The following is a 17,530-nucleotide window of genomic DNA, read 5'->3' as shown; positions in this document are numbered from 1 at the left end:
CCAGTTATCCGTTTCTGTGAGGCCCTTCTGAAGGATATCTGTGTCAGAAGTGTTTTCGACTATGGCGTCCAGTTTACAGTCATCAGCAAACTTTGTCAGCCATAACCCTCCTGTGTTTGCTTGTACTTCAGAAAAGTAGATGCCGAACAAGAGTGGACCCAGGACTGAGCCCTGTGGGACACCACTTGTGACAGGCTTAGAGTCTGACATGGCTCCAGCAACTCTGACCCTGTGGGTTCTGTCACTTAGCCAGTTTGCAAACCATCTTGTGATGTATGGGTTTACATTCAACCTGATGAGTTTTTCGATGATACCTGAGTGGGGTATTGTGTCGAAGGCCTTTGCCAGGTCGAGGTAGGCTGTATGGACTGCCTTTCCCTCATCAATGGCCTTGGTGACTGTTTCGAAAAAAGTCAACCAAGTTTAAAAGGCATGATCTGCCTTTGACAAAGCCAAACTGCAAGTTCCCTATGTCTTTATTTATGAGTTCCATTATGATCCTCTCCATGGCTTTGCAGATAAGGCTTGTCAAGCTAATGGGACGGTAATTTCCAGGGTCGGTGGAGGCACCACCCTTGTGAAGTGGGACCACAGTCGCCGTGCGCCACTCCTTGGGTATGTATCCTGAGGTGATGCTAAGATTAAACAGCTGTCCTAACTGCGGGTTTAATTCCTCATTGAGTTCGTGGAGCACACAGCCGGGGACACCATCCGGTCCCATGGATGCTGTGTTTTTGCCTTGGAGAGCAGTTCTCACCTGGGCGTTGGAGATGTTTGGGGGCTACAATCCTCTGGTATAGATATCTCTCTCCTTTGGGGGGAGTTTGCACTGAACCTGTCAGCCAGTATGTTGGCAATGTGTGTAGGTTCAGTAATCTTCACATCATTTTGAACTAATTCTGAGCATATCTGGGAGTTTCCTCCTAGGTTTCTAACATAGCTAAAGAAGGCCTTATGATTGTCTTTTGTGTCCTTGGCGATTTTTCTCTCAAAATTTGCCTTGGATGATTTTATGAGAGCTCTTAGTTTTTTACTTATAATGATCAAAGGTGTCTTACCTTTCAAGGATTTTGCTCTATCTTGTAGTAGCTTCCTCCTTTTGTTGTATAGCTTGTTTATGGCTGGGGTCCACCAGACTGGACGCTTGCCTTTGGTACAAAGAGTCTTAGTTTTGTTTGGGATTGCCTGATCCATGCAGTCCTGTAGGTGCTGGTAGAAGGCATTTGTAAGTGATTCAGTGGTTTGAGTAATGTTTACCACTGGCTCAGGGGCCTTAAAGGAGACCACACTAGTTTTAGAAGTGTGAAGTCGGCTTTTGAGAAGTTTTCACTGTGGTCTTTTTATTTCAGGTGGGGGCGGGATGAGGACCTCCAGCGAGATTAGTTTATGATCTGATCTCACCAGTGAGGGGTATACTTCCGGTGTTGAACATTGTGATTCCATGTTTGTGATGATGAGATCAAGTATGTTTTCTCCTCTTGTGGGGATGGTGACTAGTTGTTCCATGGCATTTGAGTTTATGAACTCCAGGAACCTTTGGGCTAGAGTGTTTGGGCTTGAGTAGTGTTCCCAGTCTATATTAGGGTAGTTAAAGTCACCTAGTATGATGGTGTTTGGAGATACATTTATCCCCTCCAGTGTTTTCAGGAAGGCCATGTGAGGTTCCTGAGTTTGAGAGGGTGGCCTGTAACATGCTACAAATTGCAGAGCAGTCTTGCCTATGGTTAATTGCACCTGGATGGTCTCCGATGCATCGCGTTGCCACCAACCTTGAGGTGTGGGTGTCCTTTATGAATATGGACACCCCCTCCTTTTTGGTGTTGTCCGAAGATTTGGGGAAACGCATGATATGAGGTGAAACCTGATAGTGCTGGGGTGCTCTCAGGAGCCTTGAACCAGGTTTCTGTCACAGCACAGACATCGATGTTCTCCATACTGAGAAGGGCCTTGAGTGCGTGCATCTTGAGATTGAGACTTCTGGCATTGAGCAACATTACCCTTAGTTTTTTCCTTTTGTGTTCTAGGGTGGTAGGTTTAGAATTTGAGCCTTGCCTAAAAAGGCACTATGGGGTGGCAAGAGCCTTTGCCAATATCCGGAACCCAGGGTGACAGGTGCAAGCCATCCCTTGCGAAGCAGCGTGGCTTGTCCAGCATGTCATCCCAGACAGACAGACATTGGATCCCCTTTGAATGATACCAGAATTTAAGCCAATTATTAAAGCTGATCATCTTATCACTGTTTTGTGGCATCATTCTAGGTGAAGGTAGGATACTGCTCAAGGTCAGGGTCATACCTGCTTGGGCTACATAATCAGAGAGCTCCTCAATGTCTCTTTTCATGTAGTCCAAGGAGGTACGTCTCAGGTCGTTGACACCAGCGTGGACAATGACTGAGTCGTACTTGTACCTGCTGTTGAGAGACCTGAGTGCTTGTGTTATGTGGCAGATTCTAGCTCCCGACAGGCAGCTTACTGTGACCTTCTCCTTACTCAGTCTGGTGAGCGGGACATCAGTGTGTCTGACTATGGAGTCACCAATGACGAGTGTGTCTGGCATTGTGTTTGGCCTTAAGGGCTGTGACTGTTTGACACTCTGACTGTGTGGTCTGTGTGTTGCATGTGTTTGGTCCTGAGGTGGTAGTTGTTTGGGTGTCTGCTTTGGTGGCCTCTGCTGTTTTGGTAGATTTTTGATCAGAGCCTCCGAGTATGTCTTTGTGTGATTATGTGTATGATTTGAAGTTGTGATGGTACTATGTGTGACTGGGTATGTAGTGTGTGGTTACCTTCTCCTCCTGTATGGTCTTGCCAGTCCTATGTTGAGAGAGCTCAGCCTCCAGTTCGGCCTTATAGTTGCATCTCTCGCATGTATTTGTGTTTTGTGGGAGAAGGAGAGGATTGTCTGTGTACATGAGGCAATTGTAACATTGCCTCAATATTCCCAGGTTCACCAGTTGAGCAGGAGAGGACACTAGCAACTGATCCCTCGACATGCTAGAAGTAATAGGTAAAAAACTTACAAAAGACTCCGGGGATGTGGGTTCTAGGCTGGTGGGGTACTATCTATAATAAAAGTGCTTTCTCAAGGTGCAAGTACTGTAGGAGCAAGTGCTAGGCTTTACAGATAGAGAATAGTCTACTTGGGAATCAAGTAGAGATGAACTTTTAGTTATAGGATCGCTGGTTAGAACAGCTGTACAGTTCGAGGAAGGTAGTTATAAGGGAAAATTTGAAGAGTGGAATTTAGGTAGCCCGAATAGTTTAACCTTGTTTAACCACCGCTGCTCTTGTGTGCAACAGTGGCAACTCTTCCTTCATCGTGCTAGGCGCGTACTTTATAGCAGGGGCTGGAAAAACAGGAAATGACCCAAAATGGCCAACGAATTACTAGTTGCTGTCTCTAACCACTCCTCTGAGGACAAACAAGCAGCTCAGTACTCCCCACTCCCACTGGTGAGTAAAGAAACTACCTCTGGCCACACAAGAAAATGGAGGAACACAGGAACCAAATACAAAGCCCAGGGATCAGCAAAATCTGATCACTGGAACAACTAGCTAGGAAAGTTTAGGAAAGGAGAAATATTTTTTTGTTTTTTTTTTTAGTTTTTTTGCAAATTGTAATGTATTATTGTGATTTCATCTTAACATATTTTGTTTAACTATATTTTAACTATATATTTAGAAAATATGGTTGATTATTGTTATGTTTTATTATGATTCAATGTTAACATATTTTGTTAAACTAACTGTTTTGTTGGCCTTATGGTTTACTTCACACTGGCATGCTGTTACCATACTGACTGTTATGTTACATTATGCTGTGTTGCACATAATATACATTAATATGTATTTGGATTAATAAATATGATGCTCCATTCTGTTAATATTAACAATGATTTGGCTATTACTAACCATGACTTATTGCTTTACCTCATGTACCACAGCACATCAAGGTAGGCCAGTTCCGACTGATCCCTCTTCCTTGCCTCAACTAGCTGTGATACCAGGTCCCAGCATGTCTGGGATCCAGACTGGTGGTGTTCCTCTGCTGCCCCTGCACTACCTGTGGTATCAGGTAGTACTGCCCCAGGAGATGGGGCCCAAGCCCCTCTGGGAGCGATGAAGAAGGAGAGTAGTCACCAGTGATGAGCTACCAGTCCTGGTGCACAGGATAGTCAACTGTGGCTATGACGAATACCTGCACCAGACTGAGGGCACGCTGGCTGTCCTTGAGGGGCAGTGTCACCCTGGTGCCCAGCCTCAAGCACAGCCACCCTCAGGGCAATGAAGTAACAGTGCCAATGGTCCCATGGGTTGGGACATGAGTCATGCTGCTGCCATCTGGAGGCAAATGGGACTCATGTTCCACAACACGCTCCCTGTCAAGGGTGTTCACCCCCCCCCCCATGTGTCATACACTGCCCCTGTCTGCTGTCTTGTCTGTCGCAAAAGCATCCTTACCTTTCCAACTTACCTACTCCATGCATACATATGTCCCTTCCCTGGGTCTATATTAGAAGAGCGAAGCGATGAAAGAGCGAACACTCTTTCATCAACACATAAAACCCTAAGTCTGAAAACAGTGAGGTTACAGAACAGCGATTTTTTTTCCAGGTAAAGAAATCGCTGGGCCATTATCTGGACTTTGCTGTTTTCTCCACTGTGGTGCGATCTCAGAGTTGGTATATTTAAGTAGGGGTTGTATGGAGGGCATAGCCCCCCACATTGGGGGGTGTGGGTGGCAAAGCCCCTCACTTTATTTTGTATTTACATATTTTTTTTGGAACAGTGATTATCGCTGTTCCATAACTTTGCTGTTTATCAGACTTTGGGTTTTACATGTCATTTTGTTCTTCTAATATAGACCCTCTTTCCACAACATTCCACTCTCACCTTAAAAAAAAAATGGGCACCTGTCCCAAAAAAAAAAAAAAAATACATAGCTCTTTATTTTGCACTTGTCCACTGGACACACGTAATTTGGTCCAAATGGCTTGACAACGCAGTTATGTTGTCCTCACCCCTCTCTCTGGGGTTTGAGAATCAAAATTCATGTACAAATTTGTCAAAGTGCACAGGTGTTGCTGTACAAGAAATGGAGAGCTATGTTTTTTCCAACACCCTTCCTGCACATCCCTCCCTGCCTTTCAATATGTTTTTCCCCCTGCTTGCCCCCATTTCACCACTTTCAAAACTCCCATTTTTTCTTTGCTTTATATTTTTTGTAGCGTGGAGTTGCATGGTGCGCTGCATCATGCAGCTTCACTTAGCTCAGCTAAATAGAACTATAATGACTATATATGTTTCTAACCTAGTAAGACACATGTACAAAATAAACACCTCTGCCATGTTTTGAACCCAACAACCACAACTGTGCAGTTATTTGAGAGAATATGTGAAAAGGAAATTAGAAAAAGGTATAATAGCAAAAACACGGCTGACTATTCAAACCTGACTGAAGGGGAAAAACAGTTAATGTTTGAATTGATTAACAATTCAATGGTTAGATTTATGAAGCCTGACAAGGGGAGCAGAATGGTAGTTATGGATAGGGGAGACTATCTGGATGGCATGAATGATATATTACTTGATGATGCCTACGAAGAAACTTCCCTTAATGAGATCAAAGTAGCATTTAAGAAAATAGATCTCACCCTTGACGACATGGTTTATCACGCTCAAATTGATGTGGAAGAATATTTTTTTGAGAAATGAATTTCCAAGGGTGTCAAATATCTTTGGCATCCCAAAAATCCAACAAGGGCTTGTAAATCCTAAATTTTGGCCCATTGTGGATGGCAAAAGGTCTAAAACATGCTTCATTGCTAAATATTTAAATCATGAAATGCAGAAGGGGCTGTGTGTCTTTGATTATATAACCAAGGACTCATGGCAATTCATTGATAAATTAAATGGTATTAATTTAACAACTGATATGACCATGGTTACTGTTGATGTGGTGAATTTATTCACCGTAATTCCTCAAGATATAGGTATTCAGTGGATAGAAGAACAGCTTACCAAGACTGGTCTTTTTTGTCAAGATGAAATTAACAAATTTAGGGTGCTTATGGAGTTGGTCCTCAGAAACAATTATATTAATTTTGAGGGGCAATTTTATAAACATGTGAAGGGTGTGGCAATGGGGGCAGCATGTGCCCCCATATTCGCCAACCTGATTATGTCATATTGCGAGCAAGAGTATTTGTATAACATTCAATACAGGTCTAACATTGTATATTATACCCGGTTTTTGGATGATTTGTTCCTTATATGGACAGGGACAGTTGACAGTTTGGACAAATTCTTTACATACATTAATGACATTGTTGATTTTTTACAATTCAGTTATTTTTTCAACAGGGACATGATAGTGTATTTGGATGTGCAATTGGAAATTGACTGGCATACTTTGGGTTTCAAGACTAAAATACATAGGAAGCCCACATTTTCCAACTCATATTTGGATTATGGTAGCTGGCACCCGCACCATCAAAAGAAGGCAGTGGTTAAAGATCAATTGATGCAGGCTGCCAGAATGGTTAGTTCTGATGTTGATTTTTTGACAGAAATAAAATTCATTAGTCATATGTTCCAACAAAGGGCTATCCTATTGATTTGGTGGATAAACTTAGCATTGAGGTAATTCACAAACGTGAATAAGTTTTGTATAGACCTATTTTAGGTTATGGGTTTGCCCTTGGCAATAAGTCTAAACATGGAAAAGCTCTTTATAATTCCACTTTTATTTTAACATTTAATGGTATGGCATATACCATTATGGATGTAATCAATGCTAATTGGGAAATTCTCCAGTTTGATGTTAATGTTGGTTCAAAAGTAGGAAAATATCCAACACGTGCTTAGGAGAGACAAATCCATCAAGAATATATTGGAGGGTATTAGACCTCCAAGGTTAATTAACAGGAAAGCGGGTAACTTTAAGTGTAATTCATGTTTCTTTTGTCCCTCAGTAATGGAGACTGATAGCTGATTTGTGGTAAATGGGAAGACACTTAAAATTAAGGGCTACTTTAATTGTAGCAGTACCAACATTATATATATGGCTAAGTGTGTACAATGTCCTGTTTTTTACATCAGAAAAACTTCTAGAAATTTTAAATTAAGAATAGGGGAACATTTGGGAGACATAAGACATTGTAGTACCACTAGTGCTTTATTCAGGCACATTAATGATAATCAGAGTCACCATTTTAAATTTCTAGTGTTGGATCAGTTGATGAGGGATGAGCAAGGGTGCATTTTGGATGCACATTTAGACCTGATGGAATTGAAATGGCAGTTGTTTTTGAATGCCTCTAGATATCCTGGTATAAAAGAAACCATCAGTATAGCCAGTGTTTTAAAACTTGATTATATTTCTGGTTAGAAAAAAATGGTTACATTACATATATATAGTATATTTAATGCAAAATCAGGAATATGTGTTGTTAGTATTATTATTTTTAAAAATGCATTTTTAAGCCATAACATGTTTGGTTGATTTTTTTATAAAAATTTATTTTTTAAAAAATTATTGCAATGTTGCTTTTAATGTTGTTAATTGGTTATTAGGGGTGGATATTTATATGGCTGGGTGCCTTTGATTATTGTTCTGATGAAGTCTCTGTAATAGAGAAGAAAGCACTCAACATTAAAGCTGGTGTTCTTTTTGGATAGTCTGCATCCTGCTTAATTTATATGTTTTGACCCCAAGTCCATCACACCTACAGCACATTGCATTAACCCACCACACCATACAACTCTTAATTAAAACAGGTTGTTTAAACAAAACATAATTGCCAATTACAGTCATTAGGCATATTTCAGTGGCGCTGCGTGCCATGTCACACCGCACAAACTGGAATAAACAGAAATGGAAAAAATGGGTATGTACCTTGGATTCTGGTGCAATAGTACACCACTAGACAGCCAAGCATATGAGAATGGATGGAGCTGAGGTCTGTGATAGGAGGTAAAGGTGCCCTTTTATCAGCAACATGTAGAAAGTCGCCTGTGAAGGCATTCATGACAAAATAGATGTTCAACTGGGACTCTGGCGCAGAAATACATCCATATAAAGCCATACACATATTGATGGATATAAAAATGTTTGTCACAGCCTGTATGTGTGCACATATATCTTGCAAGTACACTTGCTATAGCAGTGACCCAGTAGCTCAGTTTGTTAAATGACTTGCATGCAGTGTATTTTGCCACACACAGTCCTGGGTTCAAATCCAGTGTTATGCTGCATTTCAATTACATTACTGTGAAGACAGCAATTAATGGATCACTAATACAATCTTTAGCCACACAAAGCATTGCAAATTAAATAACCGTTTTTTCAGTAATTGAAGTCACAGGCCTGCAGGTAGGGACACACTTCACATATCCATATAGCAGTATGATATGTCGCCTAGTACTCTGTTATTGACACAGTTGCCTAACATAGGTACCTTAAACACATGCCTTAATTGGAGTGTAAGGGGTGCCCTCACACTGACACTGCCTCTACAGCAAGGCTGACACAACGGAAACAGATACACCTACAGCTTCTTGTCCTTCAAAGTGTCCACACTCTCTGCCTATGTCTACTTCCTACAGCAGCAGCTGCAGCCTGTGGTACACACAGCTCTATGTAATGATTTCTGCTACAAACCTACCCTCTGTGATGATGTAGTCTCCTCACCCCGGTATTGTCCATCTCATCAGCTAAGAACGGGACCCAGGTCTACATGAAGGTCTTATATATTGCAGACTGGTTGCGTGTCATTGGCTAATGATAGTGCAATTCAACTGCTTTGGCTGCAATTAGCATTTTGGAACCACAGATTGATTTAAAGGTAATCACCTGCTGATGGGGAGCATTTTTAAAAGGCAGGTAGCTGGCTATGGTGTACCATCCTGTATGAGACCTTACTCACATAGCGCATGCCTTTGTGAAACTTTACCAGACACACAATTCAACAGAAGAGTACTGCACTCTAGCATGTATGTAACTGTTTTTTGTATATAACAGGATTCAGATGGGAGGATAGAGCTAATGGGAATAGAGATTACAGCAGTAAGCTGATCATAGACCTGTGGTAATGACATGCCAATCATACCCTGTTGACGTACACCTACAGGGGACATACAATACTCCAAGTTTGCATTGTCTTTCGTCATTGTGGCACACTGCTATTGTTGGACTGTCCCTTCATAGTGGTTGTAATAACACACTGCTATTTGTCTGGCACTGGTCTTATAACATATTATTGGGTGGTTGGGCTTAGTGAACACACTGTAGACTGGAGTATTGGGTGTATGATCATACAGCAGATTTTCTCATGGCACACAGGGAAATACCTCACTATTGATACTATCTCAGTTGGATCCACACAGGATGTATGTTGCCATAATGTGGGGTATGACATATATGAGCAAGCAGTGGATCATGCCGGCCATTCTGCCCTTGCTGTATCTAAACATAGTGGATGTCCATGTACCTGATCCTGTAATGTGTATCCCTTGTGTTGTCTTTCAGGAATTGTGTACCACAGACAACACCTACCCTTCTCAGATGCAGAGAATGAGATAATCTTGCAAGGGCTAAGGTAGCATCATGACATCCTGCTATCCAGGGGGAGACATAATAGGGAACAGTATGCTGCATTGTGATCATACCTTGTCCATGATGTTAATACCACAGGCCAACAGGGCAGAACATATGAGCAGGTCTGACACCAGGAATCGATATGATTAATGTTACTTGTTGACAGGCAGCGGATATAGCCAAGGATTGTGCTGCCACCAGTGGAGGGCCTGCAGTGGAACAAGAGCTCTTGGCTGCTGACGAATTCCTGGTGTACTTAGGTGCATGCAACAGTTCTGAGGCATTCATCACAGCATACATCATGGAGGTGGGAGACACAGTTTTCACAGCTGAGGAGCTTGCAGGTAAGCTTACTGTGCTCAGCATTGTACTACTGTAGCAGTCAGTGTGTCAGGCTGTAGATAACTTTATGTCAGGGTAAGGGTTTTGTTCCTTGGGGGAAGTGTAACTTCCAAGTATACGGAGATTGGGACCAATACAACAAGTAGCACAGTAGTTACTTTAACTGTGGGCATATCATTGCTGGAGCCTTCCTGTGTCCCGACAGAGTGCTCTTCAAACAATTTGGAGATATACAGAGTTGAGTATATTTTTCTGGCACTTCAAAGTTGTGTACTGGTAATTGTTGTTTGACTAATTTTATATCATTGCTGGCTGACTTCAGAGTTGTGCACTGTTATTTTTGCTTCAATCTATCGTTTTTCAGATCTCTGCTGAATGTGCCCCCCCCCCCCATTTCCCTGTGTCTTAAGTTGGTATAACTGGTTTTACATCCTGTGTATTATCTGACAATCTCAAGGATTACTTGCATAAAATTAGACCCTCTTAGTAAAAGTCTGCATATCATTGCTGGAGCCTTCCTGTGTCCTGACAGAGTGCTCTTCAAACTATCTGGAGATATACAGAGCTGAGGATATTTTTCTGGCACTTCAGAGTTGTGTACTGGTAATTGTTGTTTGACTAATTTTATATCATTGCTGGCTGACTTCAGAGTTGTGCACTATTATTTTTGCTTCACTGTATAGTTTTTCAGATCTCTGCTGAAGGTGTTGGTTTTCCCATACCCATCCTTCCTATTCTTGTGTTGTTGTTTAAATTTGGAGGCTTTTGCAGTTGCCCACCCCCACTGTAGATTTGATCTGGGACACTCCCCCCAGTCCCATCTCTTTACCTCATTCTACCAAATAGACTCCTTCTGCACTTGTTTTTAGTCATTTTTAATTTAATTGCATTTTTTAAACTGTATGATCTAACATTGCTACATACGCAAGTGTGCTAGCTTGCACTGCAATTTAATTGTTTTGACTGCTGTTTTAGCTACTTTTCTGTATATATATAAAAAATACCTTTCCTGTAACTAGTGTAGTCCAGATTCAGATTTGCTGTTTCCAGGACTGTATGTAAGCTTCTGAACCCCCCCCCCCCCAAGCTTTCTGTGTTGGAAGGAAGCCTCTTAGCCTATCAGTGGGAGTGGTAAGCACTAGGTAACCTATCTACCACATAAGGAGTGGTTCTGCCCCAGAAATTGTAGTTACTGGCCATTTAGGAAGTTTGTCCATCTCTCTCAACTTTCTGATTTAAAAGCCCGCATTTGCACTTGTTTCCCCCTTTCCTGTAACTAGTTTAGTCCAGATACAGATTCTTAGTTTTAGCACTTGAATTTGCTTATTTGTAATCAGCACTTGTTCAGAACTTGTAAGCACTAAATAACCTACTAATTACTACAGCACTCAACCTTCTTCATTACCTAGAGGAAAACAGTTTTGGTGCTTACTTTCCTCACTTGCTTAGAGAAAAACATCTCGTGTACTCACTTTCCTCACTTATCTAGAGGAAAATAGTTTTTTATTCAGGCATGTCCAAGGGTCAGCTCCCAGTGTTCTCTCCTGTCTATCTGATGAACCTGGGCATCTTGGGGCAATGTAGAAATTGCCTCATATACACAGACAACCCTCTCCTCCTACCACCCAACACTACAATCTGTGAGAGATGTACTTATCTAGCCAAACTGGAGGTAAAACTCTCTCCAATCAAGACTGAACTTGACAGTCAAGAGGAGAAGGTAAACACTTGCACTCTCATCACATAGTCTCATTAAATCTACACCACCAAAATCCACACATAGAAACACAAAAACATTCACGGAGGCTCTCAATAATAATCTGCTCAAGCAACAGAGACCTCCAAAGCAGAAATGCAAGCAACCTCCACCTCCCAACACAACCCAAATGACACATAGCCTTCAGACTCAGTGTGCCACTCAACCACAGCCAATAAGACAAAACAACACACCCAACACACTAGTCATAGGTGACTCTATAGTCAGGCACACTGATGTCCCACTCACCAGGCTAAACAAGGAGACACTTACTGTCAGCTGCCTGTCAGGTGCCAGGATCTGCCACATAACCCATGCACTCAAGTCACTCCACAACAAGTACAAATATGACTCTGTCATTGTCCATGTTGGTGTGAATGACCTGAGACATACCTCCCTGGACTACATGAAAAGAGACATGGAAGAGCTCTCTGATCTTGTAGCCCAGGCAGGTATGACCCTAGCCCTGAGTAGCATTCTTCCATCACCCAGAATGATGCCGCAGTACAAGGACAAAATGATTGACTTCAACAATTGGTTAAGCTTCTGGTGCCATTCTAAAGGGATCCAGTATCTGTCTGCCTGGGATGACATGGTCGACAGACCATGATGCTTTGCCAGAGATGGCCTGCACCTGTCACCCCTGGGATTCTGGATACTGACTAAGGTTCTTGCTGCCCCTATAGTGCCTTTTTTAGGCAAGGTTCAAATAACAAATTCACCACTGTAACAGGAACAGGCAAGCAAAAACTAAGGGTGATGCTACTCAATGCTAGAAGTCTAAATCTCAAAATGCACTCACTCGAGGCACTCCTTAAAATGGAGAACATCGATATCTGTGCAGTGACTGAGACCTGGTTCAAGGCTCCAGAGAGCACCCCTGCACTACCAAGCTATAACTCATACCACACTTTTCGGCCATGTAACCTAGAGTGGAACACCAAAGGCAGAGATGCGTCCATATTCATTAAGGATATCCACACCTCCAGGCTACTTACTCAGCATAATGCAGCTGAGGTTATCCAAGTCCAACTAACTCTGGGCAAAACTGCAATCCAAATTTTAGCTTGCTACAGATCACCCACCATGCCCCAGGATTCCCACTCCTCTTTTCTTGATGTACTGGAAAATATTAGGGTTCAACCAAACACCCTAATAATGGGCGATTTCAACTACCCCACCATTAACTGGGAAAACTACTCATGTACCAACTCCTTCACTCAACGCTTTCTGGAATTCATAAACTCCAATGTCCTGGATCAACTTATCCACACTCCCACCAGGGGCAACAATATCCTTGATCTAGTCATTACCAACATGAGTAACCGGTGTTCCACACCTGAAGTCAAAGCCTTATTGGTCCGATCCGACCATAAGCTAATTACTCTAGATATCCACATCCTGCTCCCACCCCTCATTAAGGAAACCATGGTAAAAAATTTCTCCAAAGCCAACTTCATGCTTCTTAAGACAGAAGTGGTGAACTTCATGACACCCATGCAGATGGACAATACAGTTACAACTACTGAATCCTACACAATTGCACTTTATAAGCACTTACATGAGTGCATGGATTGTGCTATCCCAAACAGAACCAAGATGCTATCCTCCAAAAAAAGGAAGCCAATCTGGTGGTCCCTTGCCATAAACAAACTGTACAACAGAAGGAAGAAACTTTTGCAAAAGAGAGTAAAATCCCATGAGTGGAGGAGCTCCCTGGTCAGCCTCAGTAAGAAGCTGTGATCCCTGATAAAATCCTCCAAAGCTAGTTATGAAAACAAAATCACCACTGATTCTAAAGACAGCCACAAAGCATTCTATAGCTATGTCAAGAATCTTAATGGCAACACTCAGATCTGCTCTGAGTTACAGCACAATGGCACTAAATATACAAACCCAACTGATATTGCCAACATCCTGGCAGATAGGTTCAGTGCTAACTTTATCCCCCTCTCACCCCTAAAGAGCTCATCTCTATACCGGAAGAATGCAAAGTTCCTGTAATCACGGCTGCACAGGTAAAAACCACACTCTCCAAAGCCAAGAACACAGCATCCATGGGACCAGACAACATCCCAGGCTGCGTTCTACATGAACTACAGAATGAACTGGCACCCCACCTAAGTATCATGTTCAATCATAGCCTCACATCAGGCTTTGTGACTGCTGAATGGCGCACAGTGACAGTTATCCCACTCCACAAGGGGGAAGCCACCACGGACCCCAGGAACTACCGCCCCATTAGCCTGATGAGCCTGGTCTGCAAGGCCATGGAACGTATCATCATGGAACTTATAAACAAAGACATTCGTAATCTACAATCTCTGGACCCCACCCAGTTCAGGTTTGTAAAAGGCAGATCATGTCTCCTAAACCTGATAAGACTTCTTTGAAGCAGTCACCAAAGCCGTAGACAAGGGTAAGGTGGTTCACACAGCCTATCCACTCTGGAATTATAGATAAACTCACTAAACTAGATATAAATCCCTATGTCCCAAGATGGGCTGCCAACTGGCTCACTGACAGAACCCACACTGTGAAAGTAGCAGACTCCAAATCCGACTTCAGACCAGTGACAAGTGGAGTACCACAGGGTTCAGTCCTGGGTCCTCTCCTGTTTGGTATCTACTTCTCTGAAGTACAGGCTAACACAGAAGGTCTTTGGCTAACAAAGTTCGCAGATGACTGCAAACTAGGAGCCATAATCGTAACTCCTAATGATGTGGACATCTTACAAAAAGGCCTCACTGAGACAGATGCCTGGTGTCAAAGTCATGGTCTCAAGCTCAATGCCAAAAAGTGCATTGTTATCCCCTTTGGTAAAAACTCTGTACCCATGAACTACAACATAGGCGGTAGTATACTTAACACTGAAAGTGTGATAAGAGACCTTGAGACACAGGTGGACAGTAGTCTCTCCTTTGATAATCACATCGCCACAGTAGTCAGGAAATCCTTCTACGTGGCACACCTCATCACAAAAGGTTTCTCATCCAGAAAAAAAGAGGTCATTGTTCCCCTCTACTCATCACTCATTAGACCCATTATAGAGTACAACACCCCTTTTGGTATGTACCTCACAAGACATCTACAACAACTAGAAAGGCCACAGAAATACCTCACAAAGAGGATTACTGGCCTCAAACAGATGCCCTACGCAGACTGTCTCAAAAAACTCCAGCTTTACTCCATCACATATCGCCTACTCAGAGGTGATCTCTGCCTAACATACAAAGCTATGTGAAACGCAGAGCTGTTAGACATGCTCCACTTAAAGAAATCCCAATCCCTCTGAGCTACATGCTCTGGGGACCTAAACCTTGTCACCACCATAAACAGAACATGCCGGAGGGATTGATTCCTGTCCTACAGATTTCCCATACTCTGGAATAAACTACCTATCTAAATTAAACAAAGCTCCTCATTAGCACTCTTCAAGCAAAATCTTGATGATTGGATGGGAAATAGGAAATTCACCCCTGGGTCACCTCTGTGGCTCTGCTCGACAGTGGCAATGGAAAATAATTTTCTTGGGTAGCAAAAGCCAGGTACCTTTTTGGCTGGGCTTGTATAGGCCCCAGGGCCGATAGCCTAGTACCTACCTATGAACCTATGAACCTATATATGGATGTATTAACTTGTTGTGCTGCAACATGCGGTGGTACTGACATTACCCCACCCTCAACTTTTCACAGGTCTGCCAGGTATTGCCCAAGGCTGTGGTCCTGCCCCTGGTAAGTATAACACTTGCTGTGTTCAGGGACAATTATAGTCTATTATGGTTAAGGGCCAAAATAATGCCCTATGTACACGTAATTATGTGTGTAAACAGCGCAGGATGTTTTTAAATGCCAGTCTGGAAGAGGTGCCTAAGATTTTGAGAAGGGGTAGTCACAGGAGTGTAGTTTGACAAACGGATACCCTTTGGCAGTTACAGGTAAGACCAGATAAGACTACTGGTTTGAATGAGGCAAGGAATCTAAAATGCCTTTTAAAATGCAACAGGTTGAAGGCAAATACATTAGGCAGTGACATGTGTATTTCTATATAAGCATGCAGAGAGTTGTACTGTGTTTTATGTGTTGTTTTTCAACTATAGTGCCATACTGAGTAAGTAAAAGATAAATATTACTGGTCATGTTTGACTTGATTTACTTCAACGGATGATTATAAAGGTACTGAGTTGAATTTTAATTGTGTTCTGGGGTAGTACTTTGTGGATGAAGGTGGAGAAGGAAGTTGTTTGACTGCTAATCCAGTTGTGAGTCTTCGTTATAAGTCTTGGATGCTTTTCATATACAATAGTGCAGGTATAGTGCAGGTATTAATGTACTGCTTATTTCATTCTTATTGCAGGTGACCATGGAGTTTGGAGTCTGTCCTCTACACAACCTGATGACAGTGTCTCCTTAGACACTGATGATGGTGGACACAGTGAGGCACAGGTGGTGCTGGGGCTGAATCTGTCCCAGAGGTAGACATCACTCTTCTGCCCTCATTCTCACTGCACACAGTCTGTATGCCATACATATCCCAACCCCGGAGGACACACATATTGGACAGTCAGAGGGTGGAGACATTGAACAGGAAAGGGTGGCAACTATGGCTCCAGTGAGTGTAGACAATGGCCATACCCAGAGAGCTGGTGAGGTCCCGCGGATTAACGGGGGTATTTGTAGGAGGCCTGCTGTCTGTCCACCACCTGTTGCAGATGTCACATCATGGGTAACCCAGCGCATGTTTCAGGCCATCATGGGGGCACAGGCATGTTCTGAATGGAACACCAGGCGTATGCTTAGGTTTATGGATGCCACACAGTCTGACATCCATGACAGCCTCTATCACATTGAGGACACCCTGGATCAATTCATTGATGCAGTAGGCAGATGGTGGGCTGAGACAGTGTCTGTCTTGGACTGCACATTGTGCTGGAACATGTGGTTGGAGTTGAGTGTTGGACCCGTGGACATAGGTCAGCAACACCATGTGCTGAGAGTTCACATGGCCATGCACACTCATGCTCCCATAATGGCAGTACATCCAGAACTACACAGGGGAGTGTACTGTCTACCAGGATGTGGCAGGCCATGGACTTGTGGTCCTGGGTGGTCCCATGGAGGACACAGTCCCAGCAGACAGCAGTCACCGTCAGGTACTAGCACTGCTTCTGACCTTGGGCATGGAGGTGCCAGTGCAACTCCTGGCAGAGCCAGTTCCTGTGTTCAGGGCCAGAGATGGTGAACTGTCAACTCTACCATGTATGGTCCAAAGCTGTCCAACATACACATGTGTAGGACTAGCACTGAGCTTGACTGTACACATTCATGCACCACTGTCAAATGCAGTTCACCTACAGACACACACAGCACCTCTCTGTGGTCCATCTTACATGCTCCCTCCTGACTCACAGACATGCTGTCTACCATTTGGGCCAGCCTAGGCCTCCTGTATCCCCATACAACACCCTGTGCAAGTGATGATACCTATGCCACATCCCTGTCACCCTTGACATCGATGCAGGGAAATTAAGCTATGGGTCTGATGCACAGGGACTATATTACTTAACATGTATTTGTGTAATGCAGTGTTGGTTCACCATGCCACTTGTAATGGTTAATGAGAGATACTGTATGCTGACATTTGTCACATGTATGCCACATACATTTGTGTACCTTATGTTGTCCTTATGTTGTATGTTGTTGAATTGGCTGTATAGTTACACAAAGACAGGTGAGTCATGGGCCTGTTTATGTTTCTGTTATAGGAGTCTGTTGGGGTAACCTGTGGATACACAGCAGAAATACAGCAGCGCAGGATGGCATGTCAACACAGAGGTCA

The sequence above is a fragment of the Protopterus annectens genome, chromosome 2.part0, assembly GCF_019279795.1.
Source record: "Protopterus annectens isolate FY-2018-M chromosome 2.part0, PAN1.0, whole genome shotgun sequence".
In the NCBI taxonomy this organism is placed as follows: domain Eukaryota; kingdom Metazoa; phylum Chordata; order Ceratodontiformes; family Protopteridae; genus Protopterus; species Protopterus annectens.
This window is presented reverse-complemented; position numbering follows the sequence as displayed.